Source organism: Pomacea canaliculata, linkage group LG3, assembly GCF_003073045.1.
Source record: "Pomacea canaliculata isolate SZHN2017 linkage group LG3, ASM307304v1, whole genome shotgun sequence".
NCBI classification, from domain to species: Eukaryota; Metazoa; Mollusca; class Gastropoda; order Architaenioglossa; family Ampullariidae; genus Pomacea; species Pomacea canaliculata.
In genome coordinates, this window is record NC_037592.1 from 13,578,763 (window position 1) to 13,598,176 (window position 19,414).

Genomic DNA, 19,414 nt, shown 5'->3' on the forward strand with positions numbered 1-19,414 from the left:
TGTGAAAAGCTCAGTGCCTATGCACTGTTCCATTATTAGCGAGAAAAGCGATCGAGGAACTTGAAAAACTTGTGGGCCTTAGGATGTAGGATTGTCCATCAGAAAAGAAAGCCGCTAATGCTTATTCAAGAGAAGGATTTAACTCTTTTCGAAAACTTTAAGACAAAATATGGGCAAGAAACAGCGGACTTGACCTTTACTGCAACCCATGGATGGCTTATAGCCACTTCAAGGCAAGTAATAACCTCGATCACGTAAAGGTGACTGGAGAGGCGGCAAAGCGCAGATACGGTAGCAGCCCACAGGTTTCCTGCCACACTTAAGAAAACCATCGAAGAAAGCGGGTTTTTACCTTTATACTTAATGTTGAAGAAACAGGCCTTTATTGGAAAAAGATGCCGTACCGAACATATAATAGTAAAAATAGAAGTCAATGCCTGGCTTCAAAACGGCAAAGGATAGAGTGACGCTACTGCTTGGAGGTAATATCGAAGGAAATATGAAACACAAGCCATTGTTAGCGTATCATTCTGAAACCCCAATGCTCCGAAAAATATAGCTATTCTATCACTTTCTCTTATGTGAAGGAGTAATCCTAAAACCTGAATCACTCCTATAGACTAATCTTAATCACCATTTCATACTAGAGGTAGAGAGGTACTGCCAGTATAGGAACACTCCCTTCAACATTCTCTTTTAGAAAAGGCTTTCAAGGAACATCTTTCTTCCTCCTCTCACTCTCTTTCTCTTTCTCAAGTGAATGAGAGGCAGCACATTGCACTTGATGAAACCATCCACATCAGACAGCGGCCACTGGGCGGTGTATGAACAGTACAATCACTGTAAGGTAAAGTGCAATCCCTGCCTTGTGGTACACGCTGCAAGAGCAGCACGCAATGTCAGAAAGACTAAGCTGATTAAAGCTAAGGCTATCCTCATTGATGCCTACAGGGAGTTGGACCGTTCTGTTTCTCACTAGACAACAGAACGAGAACGGACGACGACAGCAATGATTACCCGACTTCCGCCGCTTGGCGTCAGCGGAGTAAATAAACAAATCAGCCGCGCGTGCTTCTGCATGACAGACATAATAAATAACGCACTGATCAAAAGCCGCTGGAATCTTGAACTAGATGCTATTACTATGTAATCTTCGGACAGACTAAAACTTTGGCTTTTTGCCAAGGTCTCTTCTCGGAGGAAGAAAGGTGGAAAGGATCTTGGGCAATGAAAGGCAGATTAGCAAATCGAAGATGATAGTGGTTTTATTCCACTGCAGTAATTAGCTACTAACGCGTGAACACAACTATGACTTTCTGTAAGCCAAAGATTATTTTAGTCAGAACATAAGCACCAGTCCTTCGCTACAAAATTAACGTGGTTGATTTGAAGACGGAAAGGTTGAACGACCCAAATGCAATTTTTATTTGTTTTTACACGACTGGATTTAATTAATTGTAAGATAAAGATTTCCTCCGCAACGAGACATACAAGACGCTTCGTGGTTTTTCCAAACAGTGGACTATGCGGCACTTTCATTAGTATTCTTCGGAACATGTCATGGGAAAAAATAGGACGGGAGGATGAAAGTTGTGATACAAGGAGGCAGAAATACGAACCACAACATTGCTTTTCCAAACGTTATCGTAAGGATAATACTAATTAACGTGCACATGAAAATGATAAGGTCACCAGGGTTGTCACGTTAGATCACGTAGAAGGTACAGAAGGAAGGGTTATGGTGTTCCTATTCAGAGTTCCAAAGAACTGTAAAATATTTCTTCCTAAAGGCCTCTTCATAGCTGCTAAACTGATCAAACTACTGTGTTCTCTCTGTTTCTCTTGCGCGGTCCGGTGCCATAATGGTTAAGTGCTAGTCACTAATACTAAGTCAGAATCATGTCAGCATTCAGATCTCGCCTAGGGCATTTTTTTTCCTGTAGCACCAGATCCGTCTGCTTGCCCATCATATAGTTGGGTCGGCGTAAAACTATAATCACCCACCTATCTCTCTCTCTTATATTGATAAGACTAATCCGTAATATGGATCGATAATCTCTTTCTCTACCGTGCACACACAAGCACACGTATATAACGCATAACTGAACATGAAGTGTGGTAATGGCCACATCCATGAAATAAAGGATGGCTCGCCAAAACATCATCAGATCTGTCCTTTCTATCTTCTCTCCTCTTCTTCTCTTTCTTTTCATCTGTGCGCGCGTGCAAGACAAGACATATCTCATTAAACCAGAAGGCTGCAGGACAATATCCGACTTAAGCGAAGGATGCGTTTATGCATCAAAAAGCCACTGCACGTCTATTGATTCTTAATCCACCTTTCACTTAAAAAAATCAGAATCTTTAAAAATGTGAAGACATTTCCTTCTATATTTCTGCTGAACTTCTGTGGCTTCTCGGATAAAAGGGTGCGCGAAGAGCAAATACTTCCGTGTCGCAGATTTTAGCACAGAACTTAAATATCGGTCAGACAAAGCCGGATGCAAGCCCATATCAAAAAGGTCTACAATGATAATAAAATGTCTGTAATAGCTTCTCCGCTGACAGATGGACTGGCATAAACAAACGACAGGCCCACCAAAAAGTCTAGTGGATCGGATCAGGGTTTCAGAACTGCTAAGGCTGCAAGTTCATACTCCTGATTGAATGAAATGAAGTTTGCATCCTGAGTATGGTATTTTCAAGTCATACGGCGTCGAATTTTTTTAGATACTAGATGTCTGTAAAATTAAATACCTATTGTTCGTCCAATGTTTCTGAAATATTTTTTCCTGAGTTTGTCCAACTAGTCCAAGACTGCCTGCTTCTTTGGACTTCGTGAGCATTAAAGGAAAAATGAGAATATCTAGCACTTTTGAAACCATATATTTTATGTGTTGTACAGATTTGAAAGTAAAGACCAAAAAGAAAAAAAAATCAAAGAAAAAATTCAAAGCAAAGCAAAATGAGGACAGCGCAGGTGAAATTAGATACATCCGCTTCAAAGCCGTTGGTAACCACAGCCACAGCACTAGGCACTAATGAGGTGAGAAAACAGCAAACGTCAAGTTAAAATCAAACGGGAAGAGAAAATATCCTTACCATGACCCAAAACGATCAAAAACCATTGTCGATCGTCTTTAGTCCAAGCATGAGCAGTCAAACCAAACAGACAAGGACCTTACCTATGCAGTGAATTTACAAGTCTTAACAAAATAGACTGCGTGGGTTTATTGCAGTTTCACTTGATGGTTAAAGAACCGGATCCCTAATTGTCTTCAGACGTGATTACATCAGTTTCTCGGATTTTCTTCCATCAGAGCAGTTGCTGCCTGTCAAACAAACGCAGTGTTCTTCTGCTCATGCATTTGATCCGAATGTCAGAAATGAATATATTTTTAGTCTAGTGTGGACGTCATTGAGTTTGTTTACAAGTTCTAGGATATCAGTCTGCTAACAGCCATACAGATGACTGCTGTCAGAGAATGCCATTAAAGTTGATGAGACAGCTTGATAAGTATCCTGGAACAGGTGCACAGCCTATGCAATGGACCATCCAGGAAAAAACCAACACCGATACTAAGATATGATGAGCAGTTTGAAATGGTCCTGAAATCGTGACATCATAAATAATAGTTTCTTGAAGTAGGCTGGCTATTATATCCACAATATTCCCAATGATCCTAATGAGTCATCCATGTTAGGACGTTTGTATGACCTTTAGAAAGGGGAGGAAGCAAAACAGCCCAACACAAATATAGTCCCTTCTTTCCCTCTGCTTAATTTGGAACCATGCATAAATGCTGTCCTTGTTACATAAATTTTTGTTTTATTGTCTTAATTAAATGACTATTTTATTATTTACTTTTCACTTTCTCGTAAATTACCCTATCATTTGCCCATTTCCTTCTCACCTCTCACATACACAGAGTTCTTGGCACTGTATTGCAAAATATTAAAATAAACTGTCTTTATAAGTTTAAACTGTTTGCAAGACTGAAAAATGTCTACTCCAATACATTCAAAACTACCCTTTGTACTCATCATTTGCAATAAGATTATACTGTGCTGAGGAAATAGATACGAAAATATCTGCACATGTATAAGATTGTGTGTGTTGTTATGATTGCAGCTGTTGTAGCTTCAAAATCACCAGCAATATGCATGTGCATATACACAAACACATGAGTATTTTTAGTGTGCCTTTGTTGTAACATTTTAGATAAGTTTGCATAAAAAGCTCATCATCATTACATCTGAATACAGTAACTCACTGGACCTGGGCTATTTAGTGCACAATTTTGAACCCTACTGCATTAATGTGGAGTGACCAAGGGTTGTGTGACAAGTACAGTTGTGATCCAGGCTCAATTTTGTTATTAAGTCTGTAATCATCAACAGCTGATACAAAGGGGAGTGCAGTTTTTTTTTTCTCTCTTTCCTGGGCAAGACCACACAAAATTTCCAAATGTCAGCCAGGAACATTTCTGATATACTCTGTATAACTGTGTTTGCAATTATAACAGGAGACAGTGAATCACCATCATTAGCATAATCATTATCACCATTAAGCCTCTAATACTGAACTAAATCTAAACAGTGCATAATTCATATACCAAAAGTTATGTATAAACTGATTAATGACAAGTTTACCAGATGGTAGGAATGACAATTCATGAAGCTGCCACCATATTATTTTTTTTAAATTAACTTCTCAGCGTTCATCTTTGTTCCAGCATATTTTCTTAAGTTTGCTCTCTCTCTCTCCTCATTCTACAGACCCCTCAAATGTGTCTATGCACGAGTCATACCAAAAAAATAGTTTCTAGCATATCACTTCTCTCTACATGTTGAAAAAGAAGCTCAAGAATATTCAAAAAGATCTTTATGAAAACAGAGAACATTACATCTGTTAAAGTTGACTAAGCAGTAATTGATACTTAACTAACAATTGAGGACTTTCACTCTTTGCTATTATTGGCTAACGGTTCAGTCAAAAGAAACTGATGGAAACACTTTGTATCATCTCATACTGCTGTCTTGCTACAATGCTTTTTAGTAGATTCTTTACAGGCACCCTCGACCCCAAAAAAATCAAAATCCAAAGTTGTACCTCATTCTTGCCTTTCATGAGTAATCTTAGCTTTGCAAGGTATGATTTAATTCTGATCAACGAAACTAATCCGAAACCAGCGGTTTTTCTTTTCTTTTTTCACATTCTAACAAAAGCTGCTTAAGGAGCGTAAAGCACTTCGATGTTAATCAAAACAAGACGTCTACATGCTTCATCTGCTCCTGAAATATGAAAGGTATCAAAGTAAACAAACTTTATGAACGCATTCACAATATACACGAACTGTGGACTGTAATTGCCTAACCGAGACAGCGTTACACCGACTGTATAATCCGCTAGCAACCTGACCCAGCTGTACTGTAGCAGGAATGAAGAAAAGCTAGCAGACGACACACACACACGTGAAGCTACTTCAAACTATGTAGCAAGCGACAGGTGGTGACAGAGCAGACGACAAGTCCGAGGAAGACAAAATACCTGTACATCCACATGTGAACAGCAGAAGACGTGAACCGTGTGCGCCCCGCTCTGCCTCAGCGACTGCCTGTGTGTACAGGATTGTTGACGTGCACCATGCACGCACGACAGCGCAGCGAGCGAGTGGCTCGGCAAACCTACTTCCCTCCAGCGACCTTGACACGTGAAAGCCCTAGAATGCTGGCGGTCGTCTGCTACCGCACTCTGCTGCACCGCCGTCCTAACGGCCTTCGCACGTGCCCCCGGACTGACGCTTTGTCACAGCGATAGGAATAGGAGTTGACGAAGGGTTTGTGGAGTCGAAGATGCCGTCGGATTCAGCAGATAAATTAATATAGAAAAACTTTTTTTTAAATCCAGCCGTGCGGGATTGTAATCAGGTGAAGTATTCACGCAACATGATTATGTAAACACAGATGCAAGCACTTTTAATTACACACGTGTAGTTTAGTCTGGATTGTATCAAGCATGTAAAAAGGAGATGTGATGACAGTTAAACAGAAGTTTCATGAACACTGCAAACCGACCTTTGAGACGCGAATAACCGGTTCGCCAACTGTTCGCAAAGGTCAAATACCAAAAAAGCTTGACCATTCAAATGTCATTATATTGTTTACTATTAAGCAGAAACCTCAAACATAGCTGATATGTTCATCTTGTACAGCCACCTATTGTTGACATGCATGTAAACACCAGTATGTTATGTTGATATGGGCCAGATGGCCTCCCAAAATTAAATAAATATTATTATCATTATTATTAAAGCTTGACCATCGAAAAGCTTGTAAGGTGACCCAATGTTTTAGGACATGATACTACTATTTAAATGTATTGTATTTGTCTATAAAACATCAAAATAGAGGAGGTGGGGGGGGGGTCGGAATGGAGGCTATGTGTATGTAAGCATACGTATCATGATTATGCATGCAGCTACAGGTCGTCCGTTCTATGTGAGAGCCTCCGCGCGTGCCTTTCTTGTTAGCTATTGCTAGTAATTATATCAAATGTACATTTCTGTTTCAAATGTAGACAGAAACAGATCTTTTTTTCTAAATGGTGACAGTTTCGACAAAATGTTAGACATTCATGAAATTTCATACCAGGTGTGCGTCATTACATGGTTCGTTGGCATATCAGGTGTCAAATTAAGACACTAAGCAAATGTTTTAGTACTTTCCGCTCGCTCACCCCAACTTCTCTCAGCTTGATTCGCGATTGGAAGCGAGTGGTAACTCGGAGGAGGCTATTCTCACATGGTAAGATCAGTTTGGTATTTTAGCAATATTTCTTTACACCTATGCTCTTGTTCTTGTGTTTGACGTCAATATATAAGTATAGGTTTTATTATAGTTAGACCTTAAATTTTGATGATAAACAGCCTCTCCTCTCTTTCTTTACCTCGGGATGAAAAATGTACACGATTAAAACGCGCGCGTATGTGCGCGCACTCACAAGCACGAAGTCACACACAAAATGAAAATAGAATGTTTGAATTAGGAATACTGACAATAAATGTATGAGGACAAGGTTCTGTGGAGAATGTGAGGAAAAACTGAGCTTTCATCCCCATGAGCACGATTCCTTTATCAGGGCAGTTGGTGTTAACGCTGCTTCTCTCAGAATGCTAGTTGCCAGATGTGCTAGTGCCCGAGGAATAGAGCTTTCGCTTTCAGCGGATCTCTTGTATGCATTATAACAATGACGCAGCACTGGCAAATACAATTTAAAAAAGAGGATTATAGAAGAAAATTAATGAAAGGGGTTTTAAAAGGCCACTGTATCACACAGACGAAGTGCAATCGAAAATAATTAACTTTTATTAAAAAGTACATAAATTTTAATTACGTAAAATGTTAGCGAAAAGGAAGTTTGTGAACGCCTTGAAGGGTAGCATGCCTTTTTTAACGTTTAGGTTATATTCTTATGTAATTGTTTTTCTTCAGCTATTTGATGAAAAGGTTTTTGTTACTTTTCGCACTATCTGTAATATATTTACTATTTGTACAACTTGTTATTATCCTGTTATATACATATCTGTAATAAATTTACTATTTATGCAACTTATTACTATTTTGTAACTATTTAGCGGAACTGGTTTGATTACAGTATAGCTAATCTGTAAATTATGTTTGCTTTTCAACTATATCACTTTTTTCAATCGTTTAACTACCACTTGATGCAAAAATGTTTCGGTACTGCCCAGCTATTTTATTAACATAGTTTTATTGCTATTTACATGTAACTCGTAAGCGTCAACGGATCCGTATCTGCGCCAGGAATAAAGAAGATGCATAATACTGAATCTGTCGTCCTCTGACTGAGAAGTATCTTAAAGCTTGTCCACTAAGTTCACGGCAATTCTAGCTACTTAGCGATCCGGATAGGCGTTCTCCGGACCGTCTATCGTCTACTGCGTCAACTGATAATCTAGAGCCCCTCCCTCAACCCCCCAACCCCCCCCCCCCACGTCTCAATGCGACTGCCAGCATTTGGTGGTCATTGGCTCTTATCTTCTACAGTTTTCTGGGAAAACAGTTCCTTGCCATTGTGGGTTATGTGCGCTGCCGGCCTAAAAAAAAATATATCCGACAAGCCGTTAGAAGAGAATTCGAAATATTTATAGTGGTGCCAGATAAATTGTGTGCATACACGCGCATGTGACTGCGGGCATTTTTATGCAAGCGGTTCGGTCTATAAAAAAGGAAACAATGTCTTTTCCTCTGAGCTTCAATCAGATGCATCTCTATACCCTATATCTCTATATTAAATAATATGCAAAATTCCATATGAAGACCTCGAGCGGGCGAGTGCACGTGTAAGTTTGTCTGATTTTTCAAAGCAACGAAGCGAGCGCCGGAAGCAGAGATTAACGTTCGCTAAAAATGCGCAGGGACGCGATTTTACGGGAGAACGTTTGTTGAATCTCTTTAGTTTGACCAAGATTGGCAAAGGTTTTACATGACGGTAAAAAAAATAAGCACTAACAAACTTTGGTCCAACTTTAGTCCTTATTTGTCCGGTTTACGGAGATGACTTTCGCCAAATAAACGCGGTTAAGACGGTCTCCTACTGTCTGACCTCCTGCCCCAGTGCTGCTTTTCCGCACCATGACCGCGTTTCCTTCCTCGGTTTCTGCCCCTGCATCATCAAAATAGAGTAAAATAGAGCGAAGTGGTCATCATTAGCAAAGTGTTGCTTTTGTTCTTTGTCATCTGTGCTGCGCGGGGCGAGCACTTCTTCAATACGAAGCCGGAAAGACAAGGAGGCCAGCCGCACGTGATGACATACATTCTGGCACGTGCAGCACGAGAGTGTCCTACATTAGGCATCTTGACGATTGGCCTCGTAACGTTACTGAGGGGAGAAAAAAAGATCTCTCAAAACAGTCAGCAAGACTCGATATCTGCTGCAGAGCTCTGTGTGGGGAAAACAAGCCAATGCCTTGTATGGGGACAAACACAAGGGGCAGAGAAAAGGGAGGTGCCTTGTCGATCGGCGCACTCCAGGCAAGTCGTTTCCTCATGTCAGCAATGCGGAAGCGAAGACTTTCGACATTAAGGACGGTGACACACGAACAAGGACAGATCAAAAGCTGTGGTGGCATTTGAAACATTTTTTCAATTCTTCTTTCTCTTCGAGAGGGTAAGCCTTTCCACGTGCGACTTGTCTCGCAGCTGGTCAATAAGTTTCACAAACCTTTAGGCGCTGTACCTTTTATTTAATTGGGATTTTTTTCAACATGGCTTTCTAAGGTGCCCTCTTTTTGTTTCGTGAACTGATAAATGGCTTGTCAGTAAAGTCTGCCTTAGGAAATAATGCATCATGCTGAAGCTTTTTTTATCACGATTATTGGCGCTGAGCTCTCTCTCGCTCTCTCCCTCTCTTCCATCGCCCTAATGAGGTTGTTGGTTCAGAACTCCCTCTGACAAACGAAATTTCTCTCCCTCTTATTAAGTACTGGACTTGCGTGATAAAGCCTCAGTTGCTGACTCACCATTAAACATCAAGCCATATCCAACCTTGACATATTATATATGTTTATAAACTTCATACTATGCCTGCACCCTACAGTCAATGACCGTGAAACACTGACGCATCCTATGAGACTATATAAAAGCGTGGCTAAACACAAACGGAAGTTGTGGCTGGCGACACCATTTCTCGGTACATCGAGCTCATGCAAACAAGTGCAATCACATGTGGACACACATGGTAGCTCGGGTGGCTGAGTTAATGGCGCGTGTGATTGCTTCCTATCCGCCTGGAGGCATTCTGTCAACATCTGTCGCCTTGTCCTTTACAAGTTTTTACTCCCAGTGCGATGTGACCTGGAGAAGGGATGAAAACCAGTGTGATGCAGGGAGAGGATTCTAGCAAAGAGATTCATTAAGAGGGAAAGTGTGGGGCGGGGAGGGTGAAGCCTGGCTGCCCCGGAAATTCCGGTGCTTTCACTCCTTCCTTTTCCGACTATCATTCTTCAGGCGAGAAAGCCAGGCAGCTGTTGTCAAAACTCTTGGACTAAAGAATTTTGATTGTTTCCGCTTCCAGAAAGACTTTAAGACTTTATTTGCGAGGTTCCCTTGAAGCAATAATATTTCATGGAAATAAGCAGAAGATTTATTTCAATGTAGACGGTAAGAACTGCTTGAGGGTGCATCCCACACTTGCACAAAAGCACTTTAAGTTGCTAGATTTTTTAACAGTACAAAGTCTGCTACAACCTAGAAACGATATTCGTAAGATGTATGAGTTCTTCCACGCTAACAGCCTGAACCAAGACTGCACAGAAAACCGTTTTTTTTTCTGACATGAGGACGAGAAGGGCAGGGACATAACCCACAATCCTTGGACCATAAATCAACGCATGACTGACTGACGAACAAAATGGGAACGAAAGTGTGCCACCTTCAGTTTGTAACAGGCGAGGGTAGCCCTAGTTTTAGGATACCCGCTAGTCATTATTACACACTTTCTAAATATCTACATATACACAAATATATTCCACAGTGAACAACAACCAAACAGAAGGTGCAGTCACGTGTACAACACACTTAGATCAGATTCTGCAGACAGACACGTGCTTGTTCTGATTTTTTTCCGATTCCCGCAGACGCTGCAATGTAATGATTTTGAAGGTGTTGACATTCTTTTCTCTTCATCTCTCTCTCTTTCGGTGTTTAATCAAAAGCCCTTTGACGTCATTGACTCTATTCAATTAGTGTCTGGGAAGTGCGAGCAGAATCACCCCCACAAATAGCCACTTCATTTTCGGCTTTAACTGGAAATATGTACAACTCAAGCTAAAAGCTACATCTAAAATCTTTACCCATGTTTTTTTATTCTCATCATCATCATCATAGTCGTCGTCGTCGTCGTCATCATCATCTCCGTGCGTATTAAGGTGAAAGTAGGAGCTGTTTACAGAATTTCACTAGTAGGTTTTTATGCACGAGAACAAGTCTCTCGGAAAGTTTCTTCGTCTCTCGTCAAGGAGAGTACAATTACTCATCTCCCGAGTCAGGACCAAATTACCTAATTTTGGCAAGAACTAGCAGTCCTAACCAGAGGATGCAGATTTCTAAGAAATTTTACTTTTCTCGGACTAAATAAATTTTACTTAGAGCTTAAAGAAGACAGATAAAGTGTTGGATTTGATCTCGACTTTAACATGAACCGAAAAAAATGATTTTTCAGAAAATAAATAAAATGCAAGTGTTGACTAAATGGGGGGAGCCTAAAAATGAACAGCCGACTTAAAATAGACCTAAGCAAATAAAAAAAAATCGATATCTCCCCCCCCCCCATTTTCCTCCCCGCTTACCCCACAGAACGAGCTCTCTCCTGCTTTTCGCAGCAGTTGATGTCATTCGGCGACAAGCGTAAAAGCATTAGTGTCAGCATGCAATGTTCACTACCTGTTCTAAAATCTTTCGCTGTCTGACGATCCCGCGGTAATACGGTCGGTGGAGAAGCCAGATATCACAGGTTAAAAAGTTCATGCCCTCTTTAAAAGTTCACGTGCACCATTGGGCTGTGCACTCGTGTTGTCGTCTTCTGCTAGGTGGTGCAGTAATAAACAGGAGAAACGTCAAAACGATGGTGAGAGAGGGGTATTGTGGATGAAGAGACAGGGTCACAAGGCAGGGATCTGGGGAAAAAAAAGACTCTCGGGCGTGGTACGAAAATCCATTGCAGTCATCTCGGAGGTAGCAAGGAGGTTGGGATACAGTATCCTCGAAGATGGGAAGCTAGCTTCTTTGGGCTCCTTAGAGACATTTTAAAGCGCTGGTATGGAAAGCTATAAAGATAATGAAAACCTAATATCGCAGCACAAAAAATATATTCTTTAAGCATATCTCAAAAATATCATCAGCGTAAATTATTACGAGATCCTCCTTTGTTGTAATGGCTGGAATAAAGGAAACCCAGCTGCATACCAGTGACATTTTGACAGTATTACAAGAAAGAACAAAACTCTGGCTAATTTGCACGGCCTGGTTTCGAGTGACAGCATTGGAAACCCATGGCATGGTCAGCTAGTCGAAGCCAGCAGCGTGTGTGTGTGTGTTTTGTTCAAGCTGATATTGATGAAGGTAACTCTGATCACGTGACCTCAAGGCCGCGACTGACACTTGATCTTACCTTAAGACAAGAGCAAAAGATGTCAGAAGATAACCAAGACATTTATTTTTTTAAATCGATATTACATTTGTTTTAATTGTGACTAATCCTCTTTCTCTCTCTTGTTGGAAAGGGCGAATGTAAATATAAGATAGCATTTATATGAAATCACAAGGATATGGGTAGACATGTATATGTCTGTTAGTTGAAATTTTGCATATTGATTTGTTGAATCTGAATGTTATAGAAACCCTATCTTTTAGAATAAGTGATTTGCTTGTGAATGTTTAGATGTGTAAATACCGTGCTATTCAACAGGTAATGTTTCAATTATCTCTAGATATGTGTATGTATATATTGATGGAAGTATAATGAAATACCTATATATATATTTAGTCACGCCCCTTTTCCAAAAAGAAAATGCCTGATGACCATTATACTTAGATTCAAATGATAAAAAAAATGTATATTTGCCTGTAGACTGCTGTTAAACATGCTATTTTGTATTGTAAATATGCTTATATCTTTCCCATGTCATAATGAGAAAGATGTCATGTCATGTCTCTTCTTGTCTCTCGTATTCTTCTCACCCAAGTTCACATCACCCATCCGTCTACGACCTTACAATGAAGTGCTTGCGTTAAATTGGACCGAAGACCCAATGCTTCCTTGAAAACTACGTCATTCGGATAAAGCGTGGGTTCCAGAAATTTCTCTCTAGTCTTGAGCCGAAGTGTGAAGTCCCTCAGGTGCAAATCACGCCAAAAAAACCTACAAAAATACGCCTAAATAGGATTTTGTAAAAGGAGTCCCCTTGATGTTAATCTTTTTTTGACAACTTCCCCGTCCCCACAAGAGGAAGGGCGAAGTGGAGGGGAGAGACTCAAGCGACAACAGTTAAACAAGATCTCATTATCCTGTGTACTGTTCTGCGCGCAAGCACCTCGTCCTTGTGAAAGTCACCAGATCACGTGACGCAACACGGTGCACGTGCGCGCGTCACATGGCAGAGAAAATCGGCGACATCGACTGTTTTTTTTTTTTTTTTTTTTGGTCTGGCAGTCGGCAGATTGGAACTGTTTACATGGCAATGCACAAAAATAGGCCAAGGGAGAATGTTTCAGACAGAATGTTTCTGTGGATCTCTCTCTTGTGTGTGTGTCTCTCTCACTCACATTCTCACGAGACAAGAGGACACTAATGTTTTATGTAACACCTCTTAACATCACCATGATTCCAGTACCCAAACAAGTTTGTCTGAGGGGCTGAGCACTTCTGATGTGTCTTTGGTGCATATAAACGGACTCGGAGAAATGATCAACTACAATTTACAAGAGACAGAGCGGAGCTCACGATCAGTGTTGCAAGTCGGGTGTGCAGTTCTGATTGACCCTCGCCAGAGCTGGCGCTCAGTTTTCTATTAGAAACGCAGACGGAATAAACGGGAATATTGTGCGGACAAACAACAGCCACAATCCAGCTGTGATCTAATTCTTATTCTCCCTCTTGCTCGTTTGCTCGCCTATATTTTACACACACACACACACTCACCAGATAGTGCACTTGTACAAATGCTAAGATAAACTTTAACGAAATCAGATATGTAACGATTGGAAAGAAAACGTGAGATGAAACATATTAATCATCCTGGCATGGAATCATGTCTTTAAATCAATAACAGGTCCACTGACGGGAAGATACGTGCAGCTATTTATTTCTTGAAGAAGATATGTCCAGGTCGCGGGTGGCGAAAAAAAGGGGGATAAGAAGGAAGCAAAAAGCCACCCACGCCTCAAACACTCCACAGTATGTTTAAAAAGTTCTACACACTCTCTAGCATGTTAAGTTTGTTTCATTATGGAGCCAGCTGCCAACTCATCCCTCCACTCCACCCCACCCCCCCGAATTCTCTGCCCTTTAAAGCTCTTTTAAAACAGATTTATTTTCTGAAACTCACATTTCTTTCATTTTCCTTAAGAAAACTAGTAGAAACATAGTTTTTAGAAATATCATTGCTTACACCCGAATCATCCTCTGTCTGTCTTCCCCAGTTCCCCTGAATATCTCGTGTAACTGCATAGCTCCAAATATTACAAAAAAAGACCCAGGGAATATTTAGTAATACTTAACTGGGTGTTGGAGTTGTAAAGACCATAAGAAGACAAGAAATTTAATGATGGAGACAAAATACAATAAGGTTAACATATCAGTATTATGAGATGCATCATTTTTTTGTGACACAAGTTGAATCGAACAAAGCAGAACATGAGAAAGAGTAATTCTATTCGACAGTCTGCGTCACTGTTATCAAAGCGTGGAAGGCAGAGCAGTTCAATACATCTCCTACCTGCGACTGTCACTAAACATACCCGTAAGTTTAGCTTGACCATGCCAGTTCTTGGGACACGGCAGCATTTGAGGCTGAGACTTAACGGTGCGTGTGATCACTTCCTACCCGCCTGGAGGCCTTTCATCAACAACTGTCGCTTCGTCTTTTGCAACTATTCGTGACCAGTGAGGTGTGAAGAGGCTTCCGGATTGTCTGCAGTAACTGCAAACAGGTAGCTGTGGGTGTGCGCGCAGAAAAGAGAATAATGTGCCTTCCTGTACTGATAAGTTTATGACACTCTTTTACTGATGGTTGCTTTCATAATACCAGTATCCTTAACAATCCCCCAGGAAATAACATCTATCCTGTGTTCTTACTGTACCAGGAAAGAGGACACCTGCTATCTCATATCACCTCGTTCACAATTTTTTAAATCTCAGAAGCCTGTTCGATTGTAAATGTCATCCATTTTATCAATAACCACCACCACCACCCCTTAACCGCCAGAGAAAAGAAAATAAAAGCAGTCTTGGTGGGATATAGATTCGCGTATGGTCTATCGTTGCTGACAGAAATGAACTTTCGCTTTTTCAGCAAAACACGTGACGCGGTTGGGTTAATGTACAGAAACGGGGGAGAGGGGGTAGAGAGGAGTTTCGGGGCTCGAGCAACTGCTGAGCGCGCAGATTCCATTGCCGGAAGTGGAAGACCCTGAGTTCTTCCAAGTTTTCGACCACGCCGCTTCTCCTCCCTTCGATACTCCCAGCCTTTCACTTAGTATTTCGTCATTTACATCGGCGTTAGTATCGAAGACGACAGCTCAGATCAGTGGCCACAGGTTATGACGTCACTATTTTTATCTTTGTTGGCAGACTTCGGGAAAGTTCCTAGACAAAGGCGTTCAAATTAAGTAGCCTTTGAAGAAGCTGCTGGCACATTTTTTAAAAGTAAAAACACATACAAGTGTGGGAAGGTAAGCTAAATGTAATTATAGCGCATCGCCTAAATATTTTTTATCTCCGTTGCATGAGATTTATATAGCTTTCTGGTTTCTATTACACTGATAAGGTCAGACAATGATCTCCCTCATTGTCCAGACTGAATTTTATATCCCTCTCTCTCTTCTTCTCCCCTACCCAGCCACGCACCCACCCCTCTCTGGATATATATATATTGTGGCATTGCCTTTGTTACTGATTGCCCGGGCGCGAACTCAAAAATTTTAGTTTAGAAAAGCTTCATAACAATTGGAGACTCACAGGTAATATAGCCAAAACAAAGATACTTGATTTTAAATAGTGGCTTTCATAAAGATTGTGAAAATGATGCTATTCATAAAAACCAGTTACTGATTTCTCTAGCTGGAACTACCTCCACATCATAAATTAATTCATGAAAGCTGTTGACAGCAATATGCTAGAAGTGTTGGTTAATTTATTTAGCATATTGGGGAAGTTCCAACACAGTGGTGGATTGGTGAAATAATTCCGATGTTACCAAAGAGAAATACGGCGAGGGAAAAATCTATCGCCTTTTTTGCTTTATTTTTAAATAATTCAAAGATCGTTTTACCCGAGAACATCGATAGTTTTGCAATATTTCCTGAGAGAAGTTACTGCCGGCTTTAAAAATATCAATAATAATGTTAAATGCCTATTCGAGATATAATTATTTGTGTATGCTGGTGACAGTGATAATTATGTCCGGAATCTTCAAAACTCTACAGGAAGCACAATGTTTGGTCAGCATATTACGTGACACTAGCCTGTTAATTTGAAGAAACCTAAAATTATAGAGTTTTTTTCAAAAGATAAAATACATAAACTACCTGCCTTCAAGTCTACTAGAGAAAATGCTGAGGTAGTGTTTGATCTGTCAAAGTCTGTTAAGGCATAAAATCAATTACAGCATTACATTCTCAGAAATTATGTGGCCTAGCAAATCGGGCGATGTTTTTACTAATAATTTTATATACATATATAATCACTTACGGCTGATATCCATGTATATTTGTTAGGTATGATTGTTGTCCCTGTTATATGATATGGTTGTCAGATATTGGGCTTCAGCCCTTCAGAACTTGCCACAGAATTACAATTCCGATATTATAAGTAAGTTTCTAGACTAAGAACGAGCATATCCAGCCAGTTTAATAGTACTTGATGAGTTAGGTAAGTTTCCGTAAGTTTTCTTAAAGCAGCGAACTATTCGACAAAAGACTGTCCCCTTTGTGTGTCATACCAAGTTATTAAAATTTGGCGGTGAAAAAAGGTTGAAGTTTGGGAGGGACAGTCTACTTTGCTAGTTCGGAAAACACCTGCATTTAAACTTTCAAACCTCTTGTGTGTGACAAGGAATGTAACAACAGATTGACAAACACACTGGACACACATATAGAATGGAGACCAGCACTGACTAGAGCAAAGTCATGGTCAACTACAACGGCAAAGCAGAGATTTACATGAACCGGGTACGGCTCAAAGAGGAAAAAAAGTTTTAAGTATTTTGGAGCCGCCCTCTCCAAAGACGGCATCTCCACGACAGATATTTGTATCAATATCGCGAAAGTAACAGCGTCAATGTCTAGGCTAGAGAAGGTCTGGCGCCATAATATCAAGTTTACTACGAAGTATAGTCTGTACAAGTCCCTCGTAGTACGGATCCTGCTATGCGGATGTAAAATGTGGACATTAGAGAACCTATGAAAGAAGACTGCTCCGGATCTCGTACAAAGAACACAGAACTAATGACTTTGTTCGAAGCACAATTGCAACACTCGTAAAACACTACTTGCAACAGTTAAGCAGCGTTAGGTGGTATGTTTTTTCATGTAACCCGGCACAACACAATGTCGTAGACGGCCCTTCGACCTATCTTGAAGGGTGGTCGACGCCGCGGTAAGAATTGTGGGATTACAAACGTGAAGGAGTGGACGGGTCCTATGCAAGACCTGCTCACTTTTACCAATACAGGTGTGGTTGGCGGGCGTTATCACATCACATGTGCTCCCCCTAAAGATTGATACCAGTCAAGGTACGAATAAATGAATTAATATGTATTACTGCTAAACTAGGCATTGATCGTAGGGATGAGAAAGTTTCAAAAGAACATGGGTAAAGTCAAAGTTTCCACGACGACTTTGTTAACGTATGTTTGAATAGTCCGTCGCCGGCCTGAAAAGAGGAGGGGGACAGGAGGGTCTGGTGCACCAGGACCCGCGGCTGTAAAAGGGTCTTGGCTCGGGTCTGTAGAATTTTTCCTTCTTTTTCTTTTCAAGTAAAGTCAACATAACATTCCTTACTCTGGCGATGCTTCCTATGGAGCGAGGTACTACGTTTGATCCTTTAACGTCAGTTTCCTTATTTACTTACCACTCATGTGTAAACAAATGTTCAAGTAGTGATGTAGATCCTAATGTACTTGCCCTAATGCTTACAGTCTATGTTACGTTACTGAGTACAATGACAATCAAATTGGATGCATATTACACTGGGAAAATAATTTACAATTACAAGGGACTAACGAGCATTCTGATTTGCTAGTACTTGGGAAGATGCCGTTTAGGGTAGGTAACTAGTGGCTTCCCTAGAAAACGTCGACATTCCTTGGTGCGAAAAAATGGACTGAATCAACGTTGCTCGGCTTCAAACATTATCATACACAGGTCAAGGTCAACAACACAGACGTCAGGATAATGAATGGATATGCTTACGTTGTAAAAGCCTCAGCCACTGGAAGAGCTTGAAATATATATTTATATATATCTTAATTAGCCATTTCATGACGTCATGATTTCTGACCCGCCACCACAGTTCCCTGTACAAAGCGGTACAAAAAAAAGCGCTGAAAAGGCTGTCTGACAAGTTTCATACTTCAGATATGTATAAGTTGCTCCGCTTTGGGAGCAGGACAACCTTGGTATCAAAAGGTGGCAGCTTAGTTAATAAGGTAAGCCTTAAATAAATGCATAAAAATTCAGTGTGTCGTGCAGTGAAAAGTCAGATAGTTTTCTTGCGTTAAGTGCAAGTACATTCAGTAGCTTCCTATTGCCCAGAACTATGTACCCTAACATGTCAAACTGTTCACTGATACCTGTATACAACTCTTCTTACTCTACATCTGAAGTAGCCAACATGGTGCCCGCTGACACCTGGTCGCCCGTATGTGTCGCCCGCGGGGTATGTTGATATGTGGCCTGTCCGTCACTCAGTAAGTTTGTATCAAATAGTTTGTCGTATTGCTCAGTACCCTTGACGTAGCTCTCAGTGTCCAAAAGGCTGGTGACTACTGCTCTACATCAAGCACTTCGGCATTTTCTTGGGGTGGTGGTTGGTTGGTTGTTTTTTTTTTTTGTTGTTGTTTGTTTTTTGTTTTTTACTGCACTGCTCATGTGTGGGATCTTTTGTGGTAACACATTTCATTTCACTTTCTTCGGAGTGGCAATTTCACCATTTTCTCTTTGTTTCTAAAAAAAATTAGTTGCTGTTTTTCAGATTTACTTGGTGGTGACAGTCAATTCTTATGATATAAACTATCAGCTGCTGATTAAGACTTCTTTGGCTTTATCATAAGTTTTCCGTCCCATCTATAATTCAAAAAGATGACAAACATAGACGAGAGACGTACATGGTACAAAGGATGTGCGAGAATCGATAGAATATCCGGCTGGAGCAGACGATCAATTATCTGGAAATGATGTCATGACATCTCGAAGCACTGACCTGGTGGCATGAAGTCACCTGGTAAAATACCTGCACAGTTGTTGTTTCTTATCGGACACAATCATATTTTCCCCATCAAGATATTTGTTTATAAAGCAAAACACTCGTGACACAATATCAACGTGTAAATAACCATTTAGCAAGACACCCCCCACACACACCATTTTTTAAAACCAAATAAGCAGGAACACC

The 19,414-nt window shown here is 40.6% G+C and overlaps 1 protein-coding gene across 3 annotated transcripts in view; it reads right to left on the bottom strand.

Moving 5' to 3' along the window:
* LOC112559240 (protein cycle-like) overlaps positions 1-19,414 on the bottom strand; it is a 69,972-nt gene that overhangs the window by 35,010 nt on the left and 15,548 nt on the right. The window contains exon 1 of one of the 3 annotated variants that reach the window (XM_025230312.1): positions 5,552-5,766. The exons of the other annotated variants lie outside the window; for them this stretch is intronic. The gene's annotated coding sequence lies outside the window, so the exon portion shown is untranslated. Of the gene's footprint in view, positions 1-5,551; positions 5,767-19,414 lie in introns of those variants that run through there. 3 annotated transcript variants of the gene reach the window in all.